Genomic DNA, 25,028 nt, shown 5'->3' on the forward strand with positions numbered 1-25,028 from the left:
TCATTTGTAATCCTTGTCAATATCCTACATCTTTAGCCATCACTGTTCCTTGCTAGTTTCTAACTATAAGTGCATCTTACGTGCTTTTCTGTCTGAATAAAACAGTAATTTGAAGCTTAAGTTATCTTTAATCTGTGGTAATCTCGTCCATCCTGAGTCCCTTCTTGGTTTGTTATTTCCTCTCAAGTGTTTTTCTAACTCTGACTTTGCCTTAATTTCGTAGCCATTTATAATCAGTTTTAATCATATTTATCCCAAAACCATCCATGTGTCTTCTTGGTTTATTATCCATTCCTACGTGTTTTTTTACATTACTAAACTAATGCCTTGAACCAGTCTCCAAATTGCATGTATCAAAATTCTCCATCCCGTGTCTAAGGCTTAGCCATCCGTCTTGATTGTTATTACCTTTTGAAGTCACTTGTAATCTCTGTCAATCTCTTCCATCCTTAAAAACATCACCATTTTTTCCAGAGCTTGGTTAATTTTTACCATTTTCATTTGCTGTATTTTTTTTTTCTCTCACCAAGCGAGTAATTTTTTGATTCCTCGCGAGCCGGACGTTGAAAGCCTGTAGCTTTAGTCGTCGTTGAAAACGACTAAAAATATCGTGACGAACCACATTCAAACAAAGGTCTCAGCGGTATTAATTCTTATTGTATATAACGCAATTATTTTAATGTTATTTCTGAGAGTTAAATGTTAAATCAGACGTTTTCCCATGATTGATATTTTTCACACTCTGCATCATTTGTTTGTCCGACAATATATAACAAACTGTAAGGAAAAATTGCTTCTTCGTCACTCTTGATGGCGCAACACGGTTTTAGAAACTGATCCAAGTGACAGAAACTGTCCTTCAAATATCTCTAGTACTATATATGTACTTCACTCACAGCAGGTAACATGGGGCAACTATTCTACATGATAGGTCTCAAAACAAACTATCATCATTCGCCAACACGATTTCAACCCGGGATGTGTCGCGGCATCCTGTGCGATGACCGTGCAATCATTTTAGACTCTTACAAAATCGGTAGTTTATTTAAGGTTTAAAATCCTTATTTGTATCAAAACAGTTATAGTAGCAGAAGTTTAATGGAGCTACTCATATAAGCCAGAAGCTTATGACGCACTTTGTATGCTTCTACTTATGATAGCATAATTTCAACCGCAGCTTCTGTCCCACTTTATAAACTTCTGCTTCCTAGCATAGTTTGCATGATAGATCAATTTCGTTCAATCAAAGTCTTTTAAGCTAGGGACGTTCATGTTTAAAGAGACTGCTATCGTCTCGTCTAAATGTCGAGACATAAAGCTAACTTCCTGTTGAAGAGATCTCAAGGGTCATTTTACGTTGGGATAATACCAAGCGTATTTTTAGATGTACAGCGATCATGTACTGTTTGAAGAGACCTCACGAAAGCTTGCTAATATAGTTGACGGTCCCTCCGATTTTCCAAAATTCTTGTTTTGTGACATCGGCCTTTTGCGGTGAAGATACGGCCGGTTTTGTGTTTTGTGTTTTTTTTTTTTTTTTTTCATTGAAACTACATCTACAGCTGGTTTATTTGATTTGTGTTATCATGCTTCTTTGTACTATAGTTCATTGAGGTCTCTTTAAACAGGACTCCTAAAGATATCTGTCCACAAAATGAAGTGTAAACCACCTGCCAATTTAATCATGATCAAGTCTTGATACTGTTTTCACAAACAACATCGTTAAATTGCACAATATACATTATATCATTGACTGGCTGTGATATGAGTCTACTAAGAAGCAAAGCTCTTCAACTCGATTAAGGTCACGCTAGATTCCAAAACAGGCAATAAGTCGCCAATAACAAATATTTCTTGGTTTTACCGCAGTTTTGGCATACAAGGTGAGCAGAATTTTCAAAAGGAATTGGGAAGTTTTGTAAGTCTGCGGTGTTTTACATGAGTGACACACTTGTCTTTTAAAGTGGTACTTTAGTACTTGTTGTTTTGATGCCTGTAGTGTTCTTGTTTTAGGGCGGAGGAGACACACTGTTCGCATTCCCTATATAAGTAATTGCCAATTAGGCGAGTAAATCGGGCGTTGTGCGTCTTTAAAAAAATAACCTAATTTTTTTCCGTGTGAGTTGGCCACGGCCAATCTTCATCTTCTTGGACTTTTTCCTGTTCCTAAATTTTCATTTTCCTATCCCTTATTTGACACTTTTCCTCTTTTATTTTTACCGAACTAATACGATACTCAGCAGCTTCCCTCACGTATTAGCTAGTCGCTGCACGTCGCTTTAAACGACTAACTGTCTTTTAATTATAGTCACGTAAACCCTTTTAATAGTACAACGTTTTGGACAACATAACACGTGTTAAAGCCATTAGTAGGTTAAATGGTTTTCGTTGAGACGCGGGGCTGAAGTGACGAACGTGTAATTCTGTATATTTTCAGCAAAGCTGCCTATTCTATATCACGAAACATCGGTCGAAAGCTTTCTTTTTCTTCCAAGCGGTTATTGTATTCCAAGAGATTCCTCGATTTTGTTACGTGAGGGAATCTTTAAGGCAAGCATCTAAGAAATTCATGTCTCAGTTTGCCAACAAAAGTGACGAAACTTTATGTAAAAAAGTGTTGATCATTCTGTAATACCCAACTTCCATATCACAAAACATCTGTCGACAGTACTCCTCCAAACGGTTCTTTGATTATCAGAGGGTCCCAGAATTAGTAATACGAGAGAACTATAAATATCTAAAACTGTAAGTTGAAGATTGTGACAAAAAAATGACGAAAACTCTTTAAAAGCAGAGCAAACCATTCTAAAACTCCAACTTGCAAAAAGGCAACAAGAAAGCTTGGAAACTGACATATCCTTAGTTGAAAACATCTTTGACACAATTCAAAGCTTACTCAGCGACGAAAGGTCACTCCAGTCACATTTCTTTCACTACTGTCCAGAGTCAGTCAAGCACTTTGATGGTCTTCCGCTAAAAAAGGATAAAATTAAACGTTAATTACACGAAATCTATCGTGATTCTCTGCGCTAGAATCCACCTCCGAGGTAAAGTTTCAGTTTAACCACTTTTCATTAATAAAATGTAATGTCAAGCCCCATTCTAAACAGAAGGTTCGATGCAATCAACTTCTATAATTATAGCAAGAGTCAGCAAATAAACACTTCTGCTCGTAAATTTCCGATCGATGAAAAACGTGGATAATGAGTGAGAGAAATTGGCACGCGCAGAGCTGAAGTGGAAATTTATTTGTAGTTTCAGAATTTTTTTCCATCAGAATATAAACCTAAATTCTGATATCACATTTTTTTTTTTCAATTAGATAGTTTTATTTCTTTCTACTTTCGATCAAACTTTGTCGTAAAAGATGCTGAGTAAAACTTTAGACCCAGCGAACGTTTCACATCGCGGCAATAATTTACTTTGATGGTATGTGTTAACTTGTTATTAATTATATTTGTCGTTGGTGTTCATAACATTTCCGATACAAGCACATCTACCTCTGCTAACGAAGTAGTCTTTTGTTTGTTTCTTTCATTGTGGGTGTTTTCTATCAGTTCTATCCGATGTCAATTTTATTTTCAAAGAGATCGCGCCAGTTTGGGGTAAAAACCTTCAAACCACAAAAACTGAATTTATTTTCCGCAAATTTGATATCTAAACAATTGCTTCTTCATTATCCAACCACAGCTCCGGAGGAACTGAGATTTCGATGCGGTAATGAAATTTTCGATCATGGTACAGAAGAAATCTTTTATGGAGGAACAAAGATCAGTAGCGAATTAATTGCTAAGATTGTCTGCTAGAGAAATGGCTGTTTTTCTTCAAATAGAAGCAATTATAAATTACCTACTACAAAAACGAAAGTGAAATTTACCAATAGGAAAAAAATTCCACTTTACATCAATCTCTTGATGGTATTTTGCTTCGAATAGACTGTGTTCCAAAGAAAACAAATTTAGTCCCTTCTTGCCGTAAAATGTTGGCCAATTTTCCTGCACTTTCTATGTACTTCGCCGAGTTTTAAGAACATTTTTCTCCTATCTTCAATCCCTTATTGTTTTAATATTATTTAAGTAATGATAATTGATAACCCTGACAAAAAAATTTACAACAAAAGTCGATCAAATTTGATGACAACAGCATTGTTTTCAAGCCGCTTATTGTACATTGTGGGTTGGCTTTTTTCTGATGTCTTTTCATCAAGCAGATAAAAACCTTCGATTTGCACATTTCTGCGGTAATGCTCTTAATGATGAATACCTTTGAGTTAAAAAATCGAAGTGAAAAGGTTACCTGGTTGTGCCTTAGTTGTAATGCGTTTCAAGGTAGAAAAATATCTTACGCAGCAGGTCGGAGAGGGAAACCTCCTGGTAAGTTGTTTCTTTAATCTAAGTCAGTTTAAAAGAGTCCTGTGACTTCAAAGGATCTCCTGAATTATTCAGCGGTGTGTCTGCGAATTTCAGTCGTGTTTATTTAGCTAGTTAATACATTTTTTGAGGTTGTCATTTAATCTCATTTTGCAGCCCTAGAGTGACATTTGAGGCGGGTCAAACCCATTTAATGGAGTGTTTTTATCGGATGGGATCTTGTCATCGAACGAAAAATCTTCTTAATAAACTAGCGTGAGGGGAAACGAAATCAAGAAATGCAATACCTTTCATGAGTTGTTGGGACAGTCTTGTCTATTATCAACGGAACTGAACAAGAGCCGGGCTGTTGGCACGAAAACCTCACAGACAAGATATCGCTGTTCGTCTGCGATGCGTTACTGTTGTTTTACGCCAAAAGTAAGTCAAAAATTGCATTTGTTGTTTAGATTTACCAAAGCTTAGCTTGTTAATACATCACAAAACTGTAATAAGGGTTCGATACTTGAAGTCTTAAAAGGTGCTGCAACATTTCGTTCTTTGTAATATGGATCACGGTAAGTCCTCAAGTTTATTTTTGCCAATTTCACGAGTGCGTAAATTCATAACACTATTCTGTGAAATAGGACACTAAAAGTACATTTATTTACAGTCCCTAGGAACAAAAGTGATTTCGCTGAGGAATTTGAGTTTGTTCTAACCCCCGATGTATTTACAGATAAGAACAGTTATGGAGACAACAGATAGTCTTCAAAGAATTCTTTTTTTTTTACGTGCACGGCAGGCTAATCTGCAGATTTAAAATTCAAACTGCGGTAAAAATAGCGCGAACGTTCATGCGACTTGTACACGCTCTAAGCCTTGAAAAAATTGTCCGAAAAATTCCTCATTCGAAACGGACGAACTTTGAAAAATGAAAAACGTTAGTAAAAATCTTGACCATAAAAAGCCGAGGTCGATTTCATTTTAACTCTAGAACTGAGCGCCAGTGGAATTCGAATTTGTTTGGCAGTCAGTGTGTTTCTTAAATTTGTTACAGTGTCTATTTCATATCTAGCCGCTAGGCTTGGAGTTAAGTTCTTACTATATCAGCACCTTCGTGTTTTTGCCGGCACGATGAAATATAATTTAACTAAAAGTTTTATTGTTTCATTAAAAGTGCTTTGTCGCCCAGTAGGCTTGGACATATTTCTGTGTCGGCAAGAGTCGCGATAAAACCGCAAATCTTTCTCACGTCACTCAAACACGGTCTCTAATAGATTCCTAGGGTACGACACTGAAAAAACTCAATTTACATTTTGCCCTTGTCTTTATCAATAGTTTATAAAAAGAATACGGAAAATATAGCAAGTTATTATTAGCCACCAGTCTTTATCAGTTTCTCAACTTGTCGGAATCAATTTTAAGAGGTTTCCGTAGATTTTCTAAATGTGTAGGTGGTGAAGAAAAATTTATCAGATGGTAAGAGATTTCGCGCCTTTTTACCGGTTGGTTTACGTCTTCCTTGGGGGCCGTAAAAGCCTTCTTTCTTTCATTGTTGTGGAGTTTTACACACGTAGTATAACTAATATAAAAGCGTAGCTGATTAGGGAACGCCTAGCTTCAACGCCTAACATGATCTGTTACAAATAAACAGCATTTTTCAAAGGAAATACGCCTTCTTACTTCAGAACTGGCTCACATTTATGGTCCGTTCTCTAGGTAGAAATTAAGACTAAAATTTTGTTAGTTTAATGCAGAGATTTCTGGCATCGAAACTTTTTTTAAAATCGCCCGAGGGTTTTCAACACATTGACTATGAAATGAAACATCTTAGAAAAGTTGACTGCCTCTCTTTATTTATAAAACACCGCAAGAATTTGGTTGCCAGAGGAAGAAGCGAACGTCATATGGGATTAAAGAAATCTGTGAGTTTCCTTCCTAAATAAAAGACTATAAAATATTGTTCCGCCTCCTAGTTTAATGAGCGCGTCAGGTAAGCTATAAATCATGGATAGCTAATTTCACGTCAGATCAATCGTGATGCTTTAGCGATGAGTGCTAAGCGAATTTATAAACGCTTGCACGCCAAGTAATCTGAATTTGCATTCTCACCTTGCTGTAGAGTTTATTTTGAGAGGGTTTGGAGCTGTCAACTGTGGAATTCGACGCGCGGACAAGTAGCGTTTGTATGATTTGAAGTGACGGACAGTTGTAAACAAAGAAAGAAAATCAGAGAGAATTCCTTGGACGCACTTTGAAGAGGGTAAGTCGAGCTTCCATTGTCTTAAACAGTAAACTGCAACAAAGCAGATAAATATGCCATTCTAAGAAGAAAGTAAGCGTAATTTGTAATTGCATACTACCTTCCACGATAGGTTTGAAACTAATTCCGAGCTAAGGGAAAGGTAAAATTGTTCGAGTTTTTAGCCTTTTGGAATACCGCCTGTGTATATTGCATGCTTTTTGATTAAAATGTGTGCGAGTTGGAGTGAACTGAGCTCTTCAATTGGTTGCCTAGCAGTACGAACCTTATTGGGAGCCCATTATGTCCCAGTAAACGGTCCACTCAACTCGAGATTTCCTACTCCAGGACAAATGCGCTCTTATATTTCGAGAGAGGCTTGACTCGCCAAATCTCAAAACAGGTCAGCCTAGCATGAGCGGTCCTTTTAAGAAATATATCGTGTGTAGATAAAAATGGATCGTTTAACTTGACCCTAAGATGTCGTCCCACACGGAACAAAAAATTATCTGCGGTAACTGCAAATCGTTTTGCCTACGTACGCGGTTAGACAAACGTAAAATATTGTTTCTGTGCATGGGTGGGTTTCCGAGCGGTCAATACGACCTTTAATTACTGAGCGAGACAAGACTGTTCGACTCTAGGATATGAATTCTTAGCAAAATCCACAGACAATATAGTTGACCTGCCTTCCCTTAACTTCAAAGAGATAATGCGCGTATCAGTGGATCGACTTTACAGAAGGTAAGACACGATTGGAAGTTTTATCTGTGAGCACAGACGAAACAGAGAGTCCTTTCGTGAGTGAGTAAATCATTAGAGTGCAGACAAACCCCGGGAGACCTACAACTCTTGGAACCAATGAATTATTGTCACAAAATCTGACACATCAAGACTCGGTTCGATACATCTAAAATGGGCGGGCTTTTTTTCGGCGCGTCTAAAAGCGCATTTTGCCATCGGCTGCGCCACAGATTAGTACTGTAAAGTTCTGTCGGCATCGGAGAGTATTGCTCAATTACTAGTAATTGCGAGGAATTTATTTGCATAAACTGATATTTCTGATCTGATGAACAAGGAAGATTTGAAACCTTCCTAATGAACAATGCACGGTTAGATAAAGTCCTGAATAAACAGAAAAGTTTGCTGAATTATCCGAAAGCTAGTAAAATCTCGAACTTTAATTGTAAGAACGGAGGAAGGCGTGGCATTATAGTCTAACTGTTCGCCGATTGAAAGAATATTTGAAACAAAATACGATTCAACGAAGTAATTCATAATTAGCTAACCTGAAAGCATTTGTTAACAAAACGAGGCTCTATTGTGAATACAACAATAAAGTATATAATTGTTCTTTCGTGTTTACAAGGTAATCACTTGCTAGGTAAACTGATAAGAGTTTCATGTTCGACAAAGTTTTAAACATAAACTATGGGAAGCCTTTTGTTTTTGAAGAATCATTCTCAATCTGCTGTTGAACGCGGTCCCGAACGCTTTACAGAGACCAGTGGACGAGAAATTACTGTTGTCTTTCGAATTAAACAATTTGTTTCCGGAATTGGAGCAAAACAACTACAGCGTTAACTTTCAAATTAGGCTGGCTCATATTTTCTTTCCTTTCTCAAGTAAACAAAAGCTCGATAAGGCCAGGCAAAAGCAAAAAATGCATTAATTTCGTTTTCAATATTTAACCTCAAGCGGGCCTTAGAGTGAGCTATTTGAACAAATTAGATTCTTTTCAATCTCTTCTCACTGATCCACAAAAATGATTGATTTTACTTGAACGCTTGACATCAATAAATTCAAAAGTCACCAAGTCACTAATAGGCGGTGAAATTCATTAATTACATTTATTTTCATGTTGTTATGTCTGCGTCAGCTACACTAGAAAAATGTGACCTCATTAGCCATCGCAATAGATCGCAATGCAATTTTCTTGAGGTAATTTCGTGTCACTTCAAAGTCAAATCAAATCAAACAGATTTCATTTTCTTGAAACGACAACAAAGTATGAAACTTCTGGAGTTTCCAGTCGGTTTACGAAGCCTCGAGTCGTGTTTCGTCTTCTCATTTCGGGAATTTTCAGCGAAGTCATAAATACTGAATGCTTGTTTCCTGAAGTGACGTCATTCACAAGGGCAGTTTAGTATTCGTATTAAGCAAGATATATGCGTTTGTGACCCTTTTTTTTTTCCTGTCTTGTTGGTTGCTGATATTGGCCATGCTTATTTTTAGCTTTTATTCTATATTTTAGCTAATTAGTCTTCAATAAATTTATTTCAGGGCCAAAAGTGGAGATCACATCAGAGTTTCTATATGAATTAACGAAACCCGGTTTCGCTTTCTCGGTTACTGCTTCTTGCAACTACATGTTAGTGCAAAAACTGCGGGAATCAATTTCTGTAAAAAAAAACAAACAAACAAACAAACAAGCAAACAAACAAACAAACAAACAGGACAAAATTAAAAGCTGGTTAGATACTAAAGGCATATTTTTTATTGTACAAACAAAGCGGATAATTTCGACCAAACAAGTTAAGAGAAGCCCTGACAAAGGTGAATTATTTGGGCATCAATGCAGAAATTAAATCAGAGGTGCGCTTTCTTTGCGATATTGAGCCGGATTTACCAGAAATTACCGACGACTTGTTGTGAACAAATATCAGGAAATTTCCAAAACTGAAACAAAAAGGTTTTTGACAATTTTGTCAGGAAAACAAGGTCACGTTTAGCGCATCCCGAAAATTCGAGATCGATTATTTTATCTTAATCTGTTGCAAGATGTGGATTACGATTAAATATCAAAGTGAATTTTGGTAATTATTAGCAACAACTAAATGTGATTTATTTTGTACTTCCGTGCGAAGTCATTCCAGTTGAAGAAAATATTAGAAACGGGTTGTTTGTTCTTTTGCCGAGTTTAACAACCCCTACTCTAACTGCTGTTGACATGATTGTCGAATTGTTTTCTTTTATAACCAGGTGTGAAAGAGTTTTAACATACTTAGGTCCGAGAATGTAACTTCCGGGCGCTAGTTTAGGGTGTGTTAAACCACAATTTCCGCGCAAGCTGCTTTGCTGCACGTGGTAGTGTTAGGCTTCTGTTTTCGTGCTGCTGTGCTAGGGGCTTGGAAATATTCTAGACCCCATGTATATCGCCGTATCAAGGAGTTAATGACACCTAAGAAAGTAGGTCGGTGAGGGTAGTTCAGCCGATCCATGAAACGTTTAAACATCTGCGAAAAAAATGACGAAAGCGCAGGAAATACAAGAGCAAGGTCAGCTGGTTTCTTGTTTTTTGATCTGAATTGTGATTTTCCCCCAGGTAGACTTTGTAATATCCAGTCTGGCCTATATAAGTATCAATATATTTTTGCATGCTTCGGATAACTTGCCGATATAAAGCTTTATGTGCGGGAGGAATATTTCAATCTTCAAACAACAATGGATAAAGTTTTCTTGTAAACATTCGTCATCAGCGTTCCAAAAAAAAAACACAGCTTTTGAATCTATCTTTAAGCCAATAGACGGTTATTTTTTTTTAAATCAAAAGCAACCATTTATTTTCCTTTCTCTCCCTCTTAAAAGGTAGTGAAACCTTAACTACGAGTTAAAAAAACAAGTGTGCTTTAGAGTCTGTCTGTGAGTCAAGGATAGAAAACAAGTACTTCTGTTGCATTTTGAACCAATATAAACAGTTTTATCTTCTCAATGAAGTGGTTAACAATTCAATTGTTTTAAAAAACTAGCCCTAATCTAAATTAAAGTCAGTGAGAAAGCTCTTCTGAGACGCCGAATTGATTCTTAGAGATATTCATTTCCGCCTAGCGCGTTGGTTTAAAGGGACGTTCCGACCTTTTCAAAAATTTCACCCTTTAACTTATCGTCGACAAATGGACCAGTTAGGCCAAAAGTAAACAGGATCATTGTTAACTGCGAGGTTAGGAAAAGCGCTTTCGTTAGCGTGACGTCTTCTATGTATTGAATGGCGGGTGGTGCGTTATCAATACAGAGAGGTTGGTCTATCAAAAATCGTGTCACGCTTCCATCGTTTACAAAGTGTCACAAGAGATGTCACGCCAGATAACGTGATAGACTTGATTTCTTTGACTGGTGAACTAAACTTACTTCCACAACAAGGATGACGAGCGAAAAATGTCGGTGTGAAAACTTCTGAACGCTTAAACTCGTGCTGAAACTGCGTGCATTAATGAAAAAGTTCAAAGGTTTTGATGATGACTCAGAAATTCAAAAACACAGCTAAAACCGAAAAATCTTGAGTCAGGTTGACGGAAAATTGATTTCATAACCTTTTTACCTCCTAACATCTGTATGAATATTCTCCATACTGTTCTTTATACATTTCCTAAGTTTCTGATGAGGATAATTTGTTCAACAATCAAGAGCCTCTTTAGTCGGTGATCATTTCCTTAATTCTCATGACCTTCGTATTTGATTCAGGGGGTGGTGTTAGTATGTGTAATTAAATGGCGACGAGTGAAATTTGGAAATAATTTCGCCTAAAGCCTCGGAAAATTATCAGAATTTTGACAAAACGCGAGTGAAATTATTTCCTAATTTCACGAGAAAACCATTTGATTACCTTTTAATATCGTGGGTGACAAATTAACCAGGTTCGTAATCGGTTCAGTCTTGTTTACACACGGAGGCGTAAAATCGCTCGTGTACTTTATCCAACTGCTCGGGAAGAATCATCTCCAGGTTTTTCTCAGGGCTATTTTCGTCACACCACTTCTCAAAAACTCGCACCCAGGTAATTATGCTCTTTCGCGTATTTAAATTTTCGGCCGCTTCATTTAATTTCGTAACTTCTTCAAGGGTCACCGTCTTAAATATCGACGCCATCTTGGCTCTGATCGAGAGACAAGAGATGTTACCATGGCAATTTTGTATGTGAAAATTAAAAATTAACGTTGAAATTTCGCGCCAAAATGAAGGAGTAATTTGTCGCCTAGGATATTATGGGGAGAAATTAGATGTTCACTCTTAAGGGTCGAACTGTCAAACTGCTCTTTGAGATCAATTTCATATACATGTGAACATGCCTGTGAAATGCGAGTTGGTTCTCGAATTAATGATCATGTCAAATGAACTAAATGGCTTCCTTTGATGGAGGGATTATAGGATTGCACTTAATGGGTGAAGCAAATAACAAGGATTTATAGAGTAAACCTCTCTTTGTTCCTTATCTCTTTGGGACGAATCGTTCTAAATTTCTAAAGTGGTTCTATCATACGAAAAAAAAAGGCTCTTCAATCTTTTCACTTCTTTCTACTCCACTTTGTGGTAAAGGCCTTCCATAATTTGTTTACAACTGGAATATATATACATATATATATATATATATATATATATACATATCACGATCTTATCATGTTTTTTTTTTGACTGTATCACTTCAAACATACCAGAAATTAATTATTGTATATATTTAGCATGTTGTGAATTACTGAGATTAGAAAATGGTAGTGCATCACTAGAAAAGAACTCAGCCGTGTTTTGTAACGTTTATAACCAGTCTATCATAACAGACCACGTTCTGTAACGATTTTTGTTTTTGGTGTATTGTGTGATCTAAAAATTTTGCGAGACTTCAGGGTGACTTATCAGTTTGAATATTGGTAAAGATCACGAAAACACTATCTATCTCCATAAAAAATCTGTTAAACTATAGAGAGATTATCCAAATGTCTTCCCAGCTGTCTCGAACACAAGGGCAATTTTTGACGTCAGTCTCTCGAAGGCACGGAAACTTCGGAACATTGCGTGTCAAAGGCTCGTAGCAAGGCCATGCGCGAAAGACGTTGGGCACAGACGGTCGCGCTTAACAATTGACACGGGATTGTATTTACCCCCAAATGCCTGTCGTTGTTAGGCGAAGTACGTATCTTTAAACGGAGTCAAGTAAGTATAATTATCTCAGATTTAATGTATTCAGTCAGTAAATAAGGTAGCTGTACTTTCGCATTCTTCCACCCAAAGCTTTTGTTTTAGCCTCGAAGATACTGCCAAAACAAATTGCTTTCAAGCTCAAGAAATTTGCGAAAAAAAAATTGCTTTCCATTGAATCAAGATTCTTAATTCATTAGTGTCTATATCTGTTACATTCAATATCTTTAATAGGGGATTATTAACTTTTCTCTGTACGATTTACTGATTATGGTACTCCGTAGAATCGATTTTAAAGTAAGACTATTTTATTAGCGTACTTTTCTTAGAAACTATTTTTTATCGCAAGAGACTGTTTCTCGCTCGATTTTCACCGGTTTTCCTGTGATAATGTGCAACGCCGTTTCACGTATAATGAATACTTACTTTACCAAAAACCTCAGTTGAAGCAGCGATGATAAAATGAACTCTGTGTAGTCCATGAATTTCTCTGCAGCTTTCCCCGAGTCCAGTTACTCTTGCATGACAAAGTGAAATCTACTACACAGTTGCTAGGTAACTCGGTTGAGTGGTCTCAAAATTTTATAGCGATGGAATGCACCCCCACATTTAATGAATACATAAAAAGACTTATAAATAAGATATACGCCAATTACAGCGGGAAGAACCACCACGCAATATAACGATAGCTAGGCGGTTTGTTCCCCTCCCATATACTACAAAACAACTTTGAGACGCCATTAAACTTTGTTCAACTCTCAATATACGAAGGAGACTTCTATAAATATCTGGCGTAAAGTTTTAAAACATCGTCAAAGCGCTTACGCCGTAATTTAACATTTCCGAAATCGTGTTATAGGGTAGGGCAATATGTTTGTAGTTCGATGTTGTCTTACCTGGGCGGAAATCATTGTTTGTTGGTGGTGAAAAAGGTTCTTTTAGTTTACGACGTCAAACACGAAACAGCTGAAGTAAGTCAAAACATTTGTTAATTCCTTCGGAATTTTGCGGAAAGTTTTTTCATCTATTCTGGGGAGCTTAAACTTTAAGGTAAGCTCGTACATGGTAGAGATCTTATAAACGAACGATTTGTCTTAATGGCAATAGGGGTAGGTGAATAGCATCTAATTATCAGAAAATCTTTCTTCAAACAGATTAACTGAATAAAGTGAGATGTATATAACTTTTTATCCCTTGAAGAGATGACACATGTGACGTTTATTTCATGGCAGACTCTTTAAAATCCTTGAAAATTAATCGTATTTTGAACTGCATATGATTAAAAGAAACGAAATGAAGCTCTCGGGTGAACTGGAATTCCACGAAAATTTTTTGCTTTTTTTCGGGCACAAACTAAGGTTTGGTAGAGATTCGAACCCGTGACACCCGGGTACCAGTTAGGCACCACTACCAACTGACCCACAGCCATGTATATTTTGGTAGCGAATTGAAGTTTCTTTTTCTGCTAATACTTTGCTTCCACAAATTTTACGTTCCAATTGACAGATGCTTTCAATCTTGTATTGACCAACGTTATAAATCATCTGAAGAATTTTCTGTCAAGCTAAGGACTTAAAAACGTTTTACTCTCAAAATGCACTTTGTGTCAAATTCCTCGCGTTAAAATGCTTCCTTTAGCTGTTGACAGTGAGAATACCCTTATGAAAATATCTGATCAAACAAGTAGGTGATCAGTTATATTGGTAAAGAGCCTCAGACTTCAAACATCTTGCGTTTAAACAGACATGAAATCACAAGATCAAATTAGAAATAAAAGGATTCTAAATGGATCCTGTACAGTGCAAAACTCGCTGTAGTACCATAAAATCATCCTTTCGTACAAAATGTGGGTGGTTGTTGTATACCTACCTAGTAACGTGTTGACTGTTTGGTCGTGCCTTGAAGGTCATGGTATATTTATCTTTTACTTAAAAATAGCGCCAAGGTATGGGAAATTTAACGGTTGATAGTACCTTCTTCAACAAGTTCTCTAACCTTTCTGCTCACTTTCAAGAGTTCTCGATGACCAAACTTGGGTATATTTTACTGTTTTTCACTTTTCCACTTCAGCCAAGGCATTCTACACTTCCTGCCTCTTTGCTGCCTCTGTCTGAACACGAAATTACGCACGTTATGCGCATGCGTCTTGCCATAAACGTTAACTGGAAGAAAATGCGCGGATATGATATTCCTTAAGCCAAACCATGAGAAAAGATTTTATAAAACACCTAACTGAGAAAATGTTCGAATACGAAATAGTAAGACACCAAACAGAGTAAACTGAGCAAAATAAATTTTACGGTACAGTTAGCTCTCGCCTGAAACAGAAACCTCCCAGAGCCAGTATCAAAGGTTCGTATAAAACAGCTCTTTGATTCATTTTGAGTCAAGTAAGAACTGATTGAAGAATTTAAACAACGGGAATGTTCTCCAAGCGACATTGGGAAGAAAGATATGCATAAAGTTGTTCCCTAGGGAGAGCTAACTACGTTTTCTTCTTTTTTTTTTTTTGTCAGTAACTCTCTTCAGTATGCATATTCTCCAAACTGTTCTCTAGTCATTTCCTAAGGTGCTGACAAGGAGAATTTGTGAAAAAATCTAGAGCATCTTGAGTTGGTGATCTTTTCTTTCGTTCTCGTGACTTCGACCTTTATGTGTGATTCAGTGTAATATTGTAAGGGGAAATTAGATGCTAGTTACTCTTGGAATAAATTGTTCAACGCTCTAAATGTCATAACATATCTCCCTTAAATCAGGTTAGTAAAGCTATTTCGTGATTGCAAAGGAATGAGGTACTTACGTCGGAAGAACTTGTTTTTACTGCCAATACTACTCTTAAAAAAAAAAAAACACTTAGGAAAAGGCTTACGGCGTCACGATTTTCCCGCCAAAATGACGCTGGTCCGTGCGCGCGCATTACGTGATACTTACTATTGGACTAAAGCATTCTGAAGTCTCACATTGTTATTGACTCTGTTGACTCTATGACTCTAGTTTGCTGTTCGTATTCTACTCGCGCTGAGGGCAACGGTCGACTGAGTCCAAAAGATTTTATTGTCTTGTTTGTTAGTCCATAGAGAAGAAAGTTATCTTGTGGGAGTTTTGTTCGAGTGCTTCCTTCCTAAGCCAACTAGTTTTGAATGATTTTGATGGCCGAGCCAAGAGGGTCACCACAAATTCTTACATTTTAGATTCCGTAAGCCAATTTTTTACAGTCATCTAAACTCTTCACGCTTTTGAACGTTCTAACTAATAAAAGTATCATTTGATGTTTTTTGAAAACAGAAAGAATCTTATTCTTGTCCGTTCTAATGCTTTTAATCAGGATATCCATGACAAACTGTAGACTTTTGACCACCCTCTCGAAGACGTCCTCGGCCGCCATTTTGAATGTCACTTGAACGAGAATTGATGTCACACTTTTAGATAGAACTGAACCTATAATTAATAAAGGGGTTAAGTTTTTTAACCGATGATTATCTTGAATACGTCCCCACTCCCACCATTCACTTTGCAGAATACATTAATAATAGAAAATCAAAAAGCGAAAGAGGAACAGTTAAATTTAAAAAAAATGTTGATGATTATAAATTAGAGGTGGTTAGTTAGTTAACCACTCAAAATTGAAAAGCTCTCAGTAATGATATCAACCCAGTTGTTGTCATTTAATTGTGAATGATAGATCATCGAATTGAAAATTGAGCAATGCCGAAATGACACTTTTGATAGTTTCCGGTTTAAAAGGGCAAAGGTCAAATTCGATTCCTATGACGTTGGATTTAAAATTCATCAAATTCTTTTTTGCAAAATTGAAAAAGAGTATCGTACTTGAGAGAGTTCCGCTAGGAAATTTAAATAGAGAAAAAAAGTGCGCTGACTTCTTTTAGTCTAAGTGAGTGACCTCTTTGCAAACCTTCCCAAAGGAGAAAATGTTAACATCAGCTGTATCTGTGAAAAAGCCATACAAGTAAAAAACAACTGTCAAGATCGATTTTCCTTTGTGATTAGAAAATTAACATTTCGCTCTTTTTTTTTTCGCCCGTTGCTAGAATTGCATTCCATTTTTTGAAGAGATCCGGATCGATTACCTTTTATCTATTACAGCCACGGGTGACCAGTATCTGATTTCCCCTTACCGCTGAGTCATTTATTACGATAGTGGGAATAAAGGAAATGATTACCAACCCAAGAAAGAAGCTCTGACCGTCAAATGAATTCTCTTTAATTTGTCCGTAGTACCAAAAGAAATGTATAGAGACCGCCGTGAGTACGTAAAAGCTTGAATTGAAAATACATCGATTTTATACTTTTACGAGGTTCCCAAGAATCCCCGGTAGTTAGTTTTGGAAATATCAATCATTTGATGTCAAGAATGGCGGCAAAAATTAAGTCGACAATTTCACTTACAGTTAGTTTCCCATTGTTCTCGGTGTTGACATCAATATTGCTGCGGAATTCCTGTTCATTGAGTGATTAAAGATCGCGCATGCATTTCTTCAGTCATTACTAGATGTAAAATTTCTTGTTATTTTGGGAATTGTTTTAATCGTTTCGATTATCAGTTGATACTTTCGGAAATGATGTCCTTAATGCCTTTTGATTATTTTAGTGTTGCGGACTTCCTGAGGAGATGTAGTCATTTTTTCTCTCGCTTTACAGTTCCTTGTATCAAAGCTTTGAGTTTGAATAACGTAAGCCACGACTGGGAGAAGAAACAAATCTTGCTTTTGATGACTCTCTTTTATAGTTCGGTATTTCAATATCAAAATCAAAGTTTTCTGGTCCAAAAGTATGCAAGATACGTCTTTTAAACATGGCATAGAATATTCGTGAAGAAAATTCCAATTTGATGCTGGTGAAAAGAAAAGAGTCACCTTACGGTAACTTGAGGACGTTTCGGCTGAGCATCGTATCTTAGATTCCATTCAAGTTTTACAGCATTTATCTCCTAAATAATGATTTAGCTCACAATCCGCTTACAGTGTTTACATTAGTTGAATAGGACTGCTTTAGAAGTTTAAGCACATTAGGTTTGTTCGATAACAACAGACTCATCGACGCTGTACTCAATTTCTTACGGAAATGTCAAGTATGAAGGTCTAACCACAGCAAATTGGAACTCCCTGGGAAATATCTCGATATCCAATCACATTGCCGCGCTCTGTTTTTAGGGTAGAAAAAGGGTAATTTGGAGGCATCATGCCAGAAATTCCCCAAAATGAAATCATCCAATATAAACAGCCTTGGTAAAGAAGCTAGGCGCCTTTGTTTTTCATTTCAGTTCAATTAACAAGGAATGTAGAGCTTTTTTTGTCATTTATGTAAGCTCGTTGACTACTTAATAGCAATTATTCTCAGTTCTCACCACAGCAATTTTAAAGTGCTCATGACCCATCAATTAAGAAAAAAAAAAAAAAAAAAAAAAAACACGCTCGGAAAGTTGACAAAGTAACCTCAACGGCTCCAGGTTTCCTAATAAAAGACAATGATAAGTTATCGATTTGCAGCAATTGATAGCCAAATGAATGTAAACCAATAAACAGTTTGACAGTTTATGATTTTCATGACAAATAAAAAGGATTTTGTTTTACTACGGTCATTTTCGAGACAAAAAAAAAAGTAGAAATATTGTGGAGTCTGTTCATCCCAAGTTAGCAGCAAGGTTAGACAAGGTAAGATCTGCCCCTTTTGTTGTATATTTCGCTTGTTATTCTAGATTTTATGGGAACAATTTAAGCAAAAATGGTTGATTGCTTTTCATAATTTGGATTGAATTTTGCGAAAGTTAGAATTTCGTTAAGGGGAGGCGTTCTCGCACCTATGAAAGACTTATTTGTTGTGTTGGTGCCTTTCAACTTGTTGACCTTAAAATGAAAGATAAGTAATCTAGAGATTGGCAAGAATTGAGTGAACTCTTTTTTTCTTTTTTTTTTTTTTTTTAACTCAGTATTTAGGTGAAACCTCGAATTTTCAAGAGCCAGTTTTTAATGAGTGAATTATGGTGCTAATATTGTTTGCAGATACAGTATGTACTTTGGTTATCTAAAAGGTTGGATCGCTATTGTAGTTTCGTGTTGCGTATCTTTCACTTGACTTTTTTTTTTAAACTTTTGGATAATTCAGGAAAATACCGATAAGAAATCGGTCGGAGTTGCACGAAACGGATCTGTTATCTAATGTTATTGTCTGAGTTACGAGATGAAGAATTTTGTAGGTATCAAACCGCCAAATGGCTCGGCAACCGTCATTGAGTTAATCACGAGCTTAATTTGGAAGTGATGCAGTTGATAATGTTGTGTCAGCTTTTTTACTCTGAGATGACCTAAAAAAGTGTTCTACAATAATGAGATAAAGGAAGGTTCCGGTTTTTAAGACTAGGTGACTGAATGAAATCCGATCTAAGGAACAAACTTGAGTGAACGCTCCCAAGCGGAATGCCGTACGGGTCTCTTTCTTGCTTTCCAGGCATAACATTTTTTTTTTTAACTTCCTGAGTCAATTCAAGGCCATTTACACTGAGGCTTATAGTTGACACGTTCGTGGGATACTTTAATACTTTGTGCAATTTTGTTCTAACTTTTCGGCTCATGGACGTGATATTACACTGCTACCGATTATTTGAAAAGTACTGTGGAACCTCGATTTAACGAAGTGCCAAGGGACTGTGGAAATTAGTTCGCTGTATCAAGGTTCTGGGGCGTTCATTTTTTACTGTAACTTTAGCCGGGCTGAAACTTAAGTATCGTTCGTTTTACCGAGGACTTCGTTGTATAGAAGTTCGTTAAATCGAGGTTCTCCTGTACTGAGCTGTTCTTCCACTTGGTACTGTTATTATCTTCTACAAGGTGGTTTTATCTTTTTAGTCTTCGGATGAAAGTCAATGTGTAACCACTCAAATGAAAGCGAAAGAACAGTTATATCATGCGTTACTATTTATTTTGCTTTACAAACGTGAAGGTTGTTCTAACTTTCAAGTCTATGAATGAAACCCTCATGTGTAACCATACAAATGAAATACGTTGAGTTGTACTTCAGAGAGGTAATGTTAACTGAGTCTGTCGTATGCAAGGTGGTTTTAAACCTATAAATGAGACCCAGGAGTTTTTCTACACATATGAATGCTCCTAACGGAATATTCGAGATTAGCGCAAATGTTTGCGGTTGTCTTCATCAAACTGTGAATGTGATTACGTGAGAAACTTCTGTCCCGTTCAGTACCTCCAAGATGTTAAACCAGAACTGATATATTTTGTTTCTTAACGTCTGAATTTATTGAAACTTGGTGAAAGCTTTCCCCGGCTTCCTTCCGTCCATGTTTAGTTCTTTGTGTCGTCGAGTTACCCTTCGTCGACTTTGCTTGAATCATGAGCTTTCTCTTAACAAGAATTTCATCGGATTTTTAATTATAATAAGAAATATTCCAGATATTTTTTAAATTGATTCCAACGTACGCATATATGAAAACCCATTTCCGAAGGCAGCCGTGTTAGTAAAAGACTTAGTCATTCTAATGTACTGCGGTTAAAAAACATCTTAAGGCGAAATGACAAACTGTTAGCCTTCCCCTTTTTCATTCATCAAGTAATGGTCATTGTCACGGTAAAAGAGGAAATTGGAATATTATGATCAGTATTTCCACACGTGGGAAATATTTGTTGTAAAAAAGATATTCCGAGGGAATTAGGTGGGTAAGAAAGTCAATTAGTAAGTAAGTAAGTTTGTGGGCAAATTAAATGAGCAAGGATATTAGTAAGTAAGAGTTTAAGTCGTTAAGTAAGTTAGTGAGAAGATAAGTAAGGATGCTGGAAGGAGAAGTTTCAATAAGTTTTTCCATAAGCAGCTGCCAATGCTGAAATGGGCGGCTGCACCCAGAGAAGGGGCTGATAGACGAAAGCCAGACACGAAGACCTGCTTGTAGGCTGACCAGACAGTGGTAAGATGTCGTACAGGCGGCAGAAGACCTTTAATTGAAACTCCTGTAGTAAGTAAGTGGATAACTTTACTGAAGTGTAAGATACTTCTAAAGAAGTCCGTACTGAATTATTGATACAAAATTCACTTATAAGTATCATATAATAACCAAGATTACATAACCTTACGGTTATCACTGTTTAAATAAAAAGATAATTAAATGATTTAAATTTTACTAACTGCTAATGTTTTAAAATATGGTAAATATTATTTAAAAATTCATTAAATAGGTAGAGATTAAATGTAAATAGGAAATAGCTGACCCTAACTCTAACCCCAATTCATTTTCAACTTGGTTATTATTATTTTTTTTTCGATTAGACTGTTGACCAAAACACAGAAGCGGAAACCAGTCTATCTGGGAAAGCAAAATCTAGCTTTCGAATGTGTCTGTCAGACAGTTAACCTCTAATAGAGACCAACATAAAATTCCTCTACACAAAATCACACTTAAAAAACTAACATTAAAATCTCAAGAATAAAGGAAATGGTCACCAACTAAAGAAGCTCTTGATTGTTAAACAGATTCTCCTTATACGCAGCACCTTACGAATGAACAGAGAACAGTATGGGTAATGTTCATGCTGACCGAACGTTAGGGTGTAAAGGGTAAAAAGAAGCTTAAAATGAGGCTTTTTATGACTATTTTGAAAGTTGTACGCACAGGTTTACTTTCATTAAATATAAGATAAAATTTATTTTGACAGAATAGATCAAGAACTATCACTTTTTTCCTTCATATTAATTGCTAATTTGAAATGAGAGCCTTGCTTTTTCCTGTGACTACCAAATTTCTATTCCAAGTAAGCAGCACGACATGATCGTTTGACTTGGGAACAGATAGAGGCTAGGCTCTTTGTATCGGAAAATGGATAAATTTTTGTGGTTACTCCAAAAAGACCGCTACTTTTTCCCCAGACACAACGAACCGGGAGAGGCGGAAATCTGAAAAGGCAGACTTATTAATTTGCCTATCTAAACACTGGGAGCGACATTTCCGAAACAATTACTCTAAACTATTGATCACACTCGTTTCGGTCGAAATTTTAATCAGTTTTAGTTTTTATACTTGTGAGAACATGTAAGCCCGTGGTGTGTCGGATAATAACACATTGAAGGAAAATCGAGAGATTTAAAATTTGTAATTCCATATGTTTCATTCGATGAATTTGAAAGAGGATCGTTTGCGGTTGATTTTGTCGGCCAGTAATGGCGTGAATATTGCAGCATGGAAGTAGAGGGGTGTGTAAGACAATCTTTGAAAACTTTCAATTCCTAAACGCACTCTAACATCCGTGGAGTAGATATATGATTGCATGGTACAATGTGAGGAAGGGTTTTTTTTCATTTCTCTTTTGGGAAGCATGTGTAGGTTTAATTTTTAACAGCTTAAAAACTGTGTAAAGAATGTTAACTTTTGACTTCTGAGTGTTGATAGCGAATCCATGAACACGTTGTGTGCTTGCTTAGGAAATTGGAACGTTTATCGATGACTGAAAGCTCCAAGAGGGTTTATTTTCGCTTCAAAGCTGGTAGTGACTTAAATCTCAGTCTTAATTCCGTTTAGATGCTTCGTTTGCAATGCAAGTCGAACCTTTCCATTTTGCATTATCCTCGTACCGTTCTTGTTCATTCTTTCCATTTTGGTGTTTCTTTGTCTTATGAAGATAATGTTATGTGGTTCCCTTCACGTTAAAAGTAATTTGCACGTCACAGCAAGTGATCCAAAATGAAGTGACATAACGTCCTTAAAAACCATTTGCATCAAACACTGCAACCATACGGGTCCACGCGATGGTGAAATGGACGCTATTGGTTCTAATTGTAATAACACTAGGTTGCAGTTGAAGGGCATTGAAACGCGCATAAAATGAACATTCATGTGCAATTTCGTTTTGCATTTCTAATCTCTTGTTGAGCGTGTGGGGTCTCTTGTCCTTTGCTTAGTAAGGTATTTGAAACCTAATGGAGTACAAAATGTTAGGTCAGCCAAATAGAAAGGGGAATACAACGATTCTACCACCACAATGAAACCACCAAACTACAATTATAATTTTTACAGCCCCTCACTGAAAATTGGGAGATCTTCTTTTGGTGTTGCGTAACTGTAATGTCAGAGGTTTTGACCCTCGGTTGTTGGCAGATCATGGAAAGATTCTGCGCAATTGGATTTAAAACACGAAGAATTCGGCGGAAATGTATCCACTAATCCAAAGGCCACCCATGGGACTGACTGCACGCTATATTCAAAGGCGTTGCATAAAAGCCAGGAGGTGGCTCCTAGAGAGGAAAATGCGATGATCTAAAGGAGTGCTACTAAAACAAACAAGCTTGTCTCCTACTGGTTCACAGATCTTATTGCCAGACCCTCCCTCTGGCCTTCCTAATTCCGCCTGCTTGGAAATCCCACTAAGCTTTTCACAATACTGGCATTGTACACCAGAAGCATACGAAATTGTGAATTTTAAAAACTAGGGGTACTTGTCGTATATTTAGGATCAGGTTACCCTTTTTGTAATTTTTACATTTTAGCGTGTGTAGGAAATTCGAAAGATGTGCATGTGGGCTTTAAAACAGAATCCCAAAGTGTGCAATGATTCATGTAAAACTATTTCGTGTCTTTAAAAAGGAAATGCAACAAACAAAAACAAGATTTCGTCAAGGATTCCTCGACCCGGAAGTATCAAAGGAATATCACATATTACACGATTTGCACTTCTAGTCAAGTAACGATCGTTTTAACGGCATCATTTTATTTCTTGTTACAGCAATGATTGAAAGCTTTTTTTGGATTTCCTTTGTTTTTCAAGAAACAAATTGTACCTGCCAGTCATCGAACGTGCTCGAGACGGGAGCCCTAAACCACAAACAAAATTTCCAATTGCATTACAGCACGTCTCATCTTGAAATCTCCAATTATTTTTTTTGTTGTTTAAGTTTATTTGATATTCGCATAGGTTAGGCCGATAATTTCAAGTAACTTATAATTGATTGGACATAGCAAAACAAACTCACTTTATTGCATCAAGAGAAAATTACTCATTAACGGATCGATTTCGGCTGAGAAATGCCTCTTGGCTTACATGAAGCGCCGAACAATCGTCTTAAAGTTCATTTAAGTGGTTTTTTTCATTCACTTTTTAGTGGATTGTTATAGTTAATTCTGTCTCAAGTTATTTTATTTTATTTTTTTTCTCAAACGCTTCGCGACTGTACATGAAAAATACCGCTCAATATCACTTAACGGATATTGCAAGTCAAAATAGAAAAAAATCACGCTCAAAGAGGGTCATATAATGTTGTGTTTCAAACCATCAACTCTATGTAGACGATAGGAGAAATTTCTGGTCCACGTTCATTGTTTTCTTAAAGAAAAGGGTTTTGAACAGACGAAAAAAATCGTGCTTCATTTTGTACTTAACTGCGCTTTTATGGTCACTGTAGTTAACGACTTTTGTTTGGTATCCAAAAGTAGTTAACATCAATCGTAGCTGCAACTTTCATACTAACATTGTCTCTATCTTGGAAATCAGAAGAGATTTGGATTCGAAATGACTTTGTGGCGTTCAAAAAAGCATATAACCATTCAGAAACTAGAATTCGTTGAACAGCACGGTCGAAAGCGTAGCGATTTGTTAGATAACTTGTCTTTTGTAGATAGTTCCAGGTAGATCTCAAACATTTAACGTACTTTATTTGGAACGAATAGAAGGTATGGACCATTAAATTCCAGGAGTTAAAAGGTTGAAAGTAATAATAGATATGTTGCAAGGTAATAGTAGACTTTGCGTGTATGAAGCCGTAGAATTTCGCCGCTCAAACACCATTTTGCCGGACGTGAAGCTTAACTCATCCGGTTCATAAGCTCATTGATGCGATCAAATGTAGTGAAGCTGTAATGAACACCACCAAGCGAAAGTGCTTCCCGCTAAATGTCCGCGCATGACGCATTATGCTCAGCTATTCTGTGCTATGATTCGTTCGTTTTCTGAATAGCTATTGACCGCAATGTACATCGTCGGGGCCGGAACAACAAAGTGGGAAGACAGACTGAATGTAGATTTGTTGCGCTCTTTAAGACCGTGGAGTTTTTTAACGAGGCTGAACGTTTGTAAGCTCTCTACGCTGTTTGCGCGTTTGTCACCAAATTCCTTGACTTGATGCCGCATCTGATTTCCACTCAAGGCGCCTTGATGGTTCATTGTAAGTGGATTTCTGTTGTAAGTTCTTAACGATAGATCTTAGCTTAAAACGTCCAAAAATTCTTGTTCCTTTTGGTGTTGCGTGCCTTACTTGGCGTTTATAATTCAGCTGTACATTGTTATCCAAATACATCATTAATAGTATTAGAATTATTAGCTTATTAAGAAATCAGCTTACTCGAGGAGCTTATATAGTAATGATGAATGGGTCAGAAAACCTGGATACTGTAAAATTAAGTGCTCGCTCAGTCAGGAGTAAAACTGTTTTGATTAAAAGACAAACCCTTATCCGAAAAAACCGAAACCAGAGAGCGGATTAGAATTACTTAATTACACAAATAAGGAAACTTC

General features: G+C 36.7%; 1 protein-coding gene and 1 long non-coding RNA gene across 5 annotated transcripts in view; one reads left to right on the top strand and one right to left on the bottom strand.

Annotated features, from left to right (window-relative positions):
- Positions 1–1,655: 1,655 nt before the first annotated feature.
- On the bottom strand, positions 1,656–6,592 carry LOC148730809 (uncharacterized). Its single transcript, XR_016001149.1, has 2 exons — positions 6,465–6,592; positions 1,656–2,973 (listed from the first exon to the last, which is right to left on the bottom strand). It is a non-coding gene; the product is annotated as an uncharacterized LOC148730809 (long non-coding RNA).
- The window catches only part of LOC111333801 (A disintegrin and metalloproteinase with thrombospondin motifs 9), a 69,100-nt gene continuing 50,549 nt past the window's right edge, over positions 6,478–25,028 (top strand). For 2 of the 4 annotated variants that reach the window (XM_088759922.1, XM_088759927.1), the window contains exon 1: positions 24,510–24,678. The gene's annotated coding sequence lies outside the window, so the exon portion shown is untranslated. Of the gene's footprint in view, positions 6,616–24,509; positions 24,696–25,028 lie in introns of those variants that run through there. The other 2 variants (XM_088759924.1, XM_088759923.1) reach the window with 2 other exon arrangements.

Source organism: Stylophora pistillata, chromosome 5, assembly GCF_964205215.1.
Source record: "Stylophora pistillata chromosome 5, jaStyPist1.2, whole genome shotgun sequence".
In the NCBI taxonomy this organism is placed as follows: Eukaryota; Metazoa; Cnidaria; class Anthozoa; order Scleractinia; family Pocilloporidae; genus Stylophora; species Stylophora pistillata.